Source organism: Egretta garzetta, unplaced genomic scaffold (genome assembly GCF_000687185.1).
Source record: "Egretta garzetta isolate BGI_Z169 unplaced genomic scaffold, ASM68718v1 scaffold197, whole genome shotgun sequence".
NCBI lineage: Eukaryota > Metazoa > Chordata > Aves > Pelecaniformes > Ardeidae > Egretta > Egretta garzetta.
In genome coordinates, this window is record NW_009260274.1 from 305968 (window position 1) to 310699 (window position 4732).

The following is a 4732-nucleotide window of genomic DNA, read 5'->3' on the forward strand; positions in this document are numbered from 1 at the left end:
GACGGAGCCGCGCCGGCGGAGGCTTTACCGAAGCGCGGGTGGCAAGTTCTGCCGCGGAGGGGAGGATGAATCCCGGGCGAAAGTCCGTTGAAATCTCCCCGTTACGATCCGGTTTACGAGCCCTCCGTTCCGCGCGGTGCTGGTTTTGTTTCCTCTTCAGACTTCGTAAACCTCTAGGAAGTGAATTTGAGAAAAAGGTTCCCGAAAACTGCCCTCTCTGTGCCAGCTGTGCTTTGGTCTGCCATGTCTATTACTTTTTCACCAGAGGTGCGTTGAGCTTTAGTTTGGACATAACGATTCTCTTCATTTGCCAGGTTCAGTATTTCTTACACATCAACATCATCTTGTGGTTTGATCCTAGGGATTTATCTTTCCGTGAAAAGCAGTGGCTGACCTGATCTGATTGCATAGGTGTGCAGACCTACATTAATCAAGAATTTGGGGGCCAGTTGTATTGTTTCCCTTGAGTTTCAGCAACTATTTAAGTTCACCTTACTTTTTAGTATATTTAGGGGTAAATAAATGACCCTCAGTTTTGAGGAACTAAATTTTGGTAGAGGCTTTCTTCACTGTTAACGTAGGGAGCATAGAATCCATCTTTCCCAGGTGTGGTACAATATCAATCTCATCTTCTGAGTGCATATTTCTCTTTGTGGCATTGTGGTCAGTCAACTTGGGAGAATGAATTCTTCATTCTTGCGTTAGGTCTTGATAACTGCAGCAAGAAGTGAAGGCCCTTTAAATGAAGGTTCGCTCTTGAGATTCATGTTATTCTACTACACAGTCTTATTTGTCTAAAAAGCTCTGTCACCTTGTCCCCATGAAATAGTATGATGGCTTTTTCAACGGCATGACTCATAATCCTAAATACAGGAATGAATTTTGACTTAGTGCAGTGCAAGTGCTTTATCTCAGCAAACAGCCTTGTGTGTAGAAAATGCAAGTAAGGTGGAAGGAGTGTCTGGTACTGTATCTGTTAATCTTTATCCTCAGGAGGACAGCATTTGAAGTTGTTTGTGGGCTAGGGGTATGTCTTTTACTCCCAAATCAATGAGGTGATCTCAGTTCTTTCAAAATACTTTTACCATTTCATAAAAGACTGAAAAGCTTTCAAAAAAGGAGGAACTGGTTAGTTCTTGTTATTTATTATTGAAACCATTTTGCCTGGGGACACTGAGTGCAATTTAGTCTGAATGGGTGATTTACCTTTTTCCTTCTTCATCTCTGTGTAATGTCTCTGACTGTTCTTCATGAGAAGCTCTGCTTACTGCAACACCCACAGTTCACATAATTACTGGTGGCTGTAGCAAGCCTAATAGTAGGGGAAAAAATCTCCACCTTTTTTTTCCTGGTGGTTTTGTTACGTATGAGATAGCTTTCACTACTGCTTCCTGCTCCTTCACCTGTATGAGATGATGTAGGGAATAAGTAAGTAATTAAAATGGCCCATGGAGCAGTATGTTTACTGAAAGGAATGGCTGCTCTTCAGAATTTAATGTATGCGGACTGTTTTCTGTTGTTCTTATATAGAATATGGATTTATTTTGTATGAGCAGAATAAGGATTAAATAAGAACATGTGCTGCTGCTTCTCTGGGTGATAAATTAATCTTGCTGTCCAGGAGGAAGGCAGCTTATACAGCCTGGACTGAAAAGATCCTGAAAGACAAAGTAACTGAGTACTGAATGTAAGAAGATCCCAAAACTTAGGAAGCAGTCAGCAACACTGGGTGTGAATTACCAAAAATCCTCAGTCTGCTTCATGAAATAGAACCTGGCAAAATAATGAAGTGTTCCAAATTCCTAAATTGACTTAAAATAAAGACAGTTGCTCTCCAATTTTAAGTCATCTCCCTCCAACCAGATTCCCTTCTTCTCCCTTAAAAATAATAATAATAATAAAAAGCTTTATACCATCAACTTCTGTGCTTGAGATACTATGTAGAATTTTATTAGAACCACTCATTTCCCTTGAAGTTTGAAATTATTACTTTTTTTATTTTGTTTGCAAGGTTATGGTTTTGGCATTGTATGCTGCTTTCATCTAAAAAGTTCAGTCTGCTTTTGCTTCTGTTTAATAAAATAGCTTAGTATGCAATTTTCTTTCTCATCTTGGCTCTAAAATTTTAATAGAACTTCAGGAGTAGTTGGCATTAACTGCCCTTCACTGATACAGTAACTTGATTATTAGCTGTGTGGTAGGTGTTTTGAAGGCTTACGTGAATGCAGTGTTCGTGTTTTGAGCAGACTGAGATCTACAGAGACTGTCTTAGTGTTTCATGAGAGAATGGGAAGATTAGTTCAGTTTTACTGATAGGAAAAGCAGTAATAAGGGAGATTCAGTGGGAAACATTACGTTTATTTGCCAACAGATTGTCTGACTTAGTGTATGCTTAGTCTCTTACATAGATGGTGGAAGGAAATACAGTGTGATGAATATCAAAAAACCCAGGTTCTGATAGTATTTTCATTTATGTCACGTTATTCCCAAAGTGTATGCGGAACTCTTTTGCTTAGCCCGGTTTGGAACCACAGCAGTACTCCAGTAGCAACTCTGGGTAACGAACGTCGGAAGCATCTGCTAAAGGAAATGAACACGCTGCACAGTGGTAATCAGCTGGGAATCTGATGAGTGGAAACTTTTAGAAATCAAGCAGTTTTGCTATTACTGCATCTTCAATTTCAAAAAATTCTTAACTGATTGGAGTGGAATAAGGTCATTCTTTCTTCCTCTCTACTTTTGCCGAGTTAGTATTTATGCATCTCTGCATTTCATATACCACATATGCACATCCACTTAAACAAAATAAAAAAAAAACATGCAAACTATTATCAGGGTGGATAGCCTTATTCTTTTATTCCAGCTGGAATAGTTCAGTGGTCTTGAGATGAATTTGTGGGGTTTTGTTCTTGCCTTCCAACAAGGAGAAGTCTTGTCTGCTTTAATCAGGTGGACTTCAAGCCCGAAGTCCATGCATGCACTCAGGCCAGGATGTAGCTCCTTTGAAGAACTGCTAAAATGATGGTATTTCCATATGTCTGTGGCAGCTTGCGTACTAGGGAGGCACTGCAGTCAGAGAGAGAGAGAAGAGAAAATTAGTTTGGGGGACAGGGATTCTTTCTTAGAGTACCTTAAGTAGCAAAGTCCTTTTCAGGAGGAAAGCTTAAGTCAATGCTGTGGTTCATTTGATTTATTATTTATGGTTTGTATGAGCAAAGAATCCTGTGATCCTGGCCCTTTGAGTCTCACAAGGTCTTCTTATTCCTGTTAGCTAACTGTGTTTCTTCATACATCCCACAGGCATTCCGAACTGTTTAACCTTGATTATTAGTCTAACCTACTGACGTTTGTCTTACTGATTTTTATATCCTGATAAAAGCTGTAATCTTTGAAAGCTGTCAACCACCTCTTTTGACCTTGACCTTTAGACAAAGGGATTTTCGTAGGTTACAAGTAGCAGGCAGAACCTGATTTTACTTTTATTGGTTGTGGCTCACAGATCATCTAGTTTGTTGCATTTCTCTGTATATAAATTTTTGCCATATAATGTATTCCTTGTAGTTACATTTCCCTGAAATAGCTTGATAACTAAAATATTTTCTTCACTCATGTTAGAGTTAGGTAATTAAGTTTATTGCTGCTTCCTTTCCATTGCCAGTTAAGGTTGTGTTCCTTCCTTCCCTAGGAAACAGATAAGTTGTACATGCACAAGTTATATAAATTACCTGTATTGAGGTCCTAGCAAAGCATTTTCGGGAAGCTGCTAATCAAGTAATAAGTTGGTTGTTAGGAATAATATCTTCACTGAAAGGGCTGTCAAGCATTGGAACAGGGAGGTGGTGGAGTCAGCATCCCTGGAGGCAGACGTGGCGCTTAGGGACATGGTTTAGCGATAAACTAGATAGTGTTAAGTTTATGGTTGGACTTGATGATCTTAAAGATCTTTTCCGGCCTCAATGATTCTATGTATGTTCTAAGTTGTCATAAAAGGTACAAGCTGCAGTGAATTATCATTCCTGCCTAAGGTTATATTTTGTGATTTGGATGTGTTTTGGACATGAGACATCTCAAGATACCGAACCTTTGGACTCTATCACGTTATGTGATAGTCCTCTTGTCCTCAATATGTGTGACTAAAGTGGCTTAATGCAGTCTTACAGAAGACAGAAAATCCTTGTTAGTACAAAGCTATCTGTATATATGCACTTAGACTGTAGTTCTCCTGGGTTTAAAAGCTGTGTCTTATCCCTGTCCTCTCTTTTTTTTATTTTATTTATTTTTTTATTTTTCCTTGGTCCCCTTCCTTGCTTACTCTGTGTGTGTTCCTTTGCTGCAGAGAGCTGATGCAGTTCAGTGAAGCTTCAATGCAGTTTTTGGAAGTTTCCCTTGAACTCTGCAGATCATAACAGTAGTATGCACGTGATATGCCTGAAAGATAATTTCAGGTATTAAGGACCCCATGTAACTCTGCTATTCTGACCTTTTTTTGTAAAATGACTTTGTGTTTTGATTGAAGATGATCTATCTGAAATGTTTCATTTGTCATGTAAAACTTCAAAGAATCACAGAATGGCAAGGGTTGGAAGGGACCTTGGGAGATCATCTAGTCCAGCCCCCCTGCTAAAGCAGGTTCTCCTAGAGCATGTTACACAGGACTTCATCCAGGCAGGCTTTGATTATCTCCAGAGAAGGAGACTCCACAGCCCCCCTAGGCACCCTCTTCCAGTGCTCC

The 4732-nt window shown here is 39.5% G+C and overlaps 1 protein-coding gene across 1 annotated transcript in view; it reads left to right on the top strand.

Annotated features, from left to right (window-relative positions):
• Nucleotides 1-2538: 2538 nt before the first annotated feature.
• Nucleotides 2539-4732, top strand: part of MGAT5 (alpha-1,6-mannosylglycoprotein 6-beta-N-acetylglucosaminyltransferase) — a 130516-nt gene continuing 128322 nt past the window's right edge. Inside the window, exon 1 of the mRNA XM_035897877.1 lies at nucleotides 2539-2557. The gene's annotated coding sequence lies outside the window, so the exon portion shown is untranslated. The remainder of the gene's footprint in view (nucleotides 2558-4732) is intronic.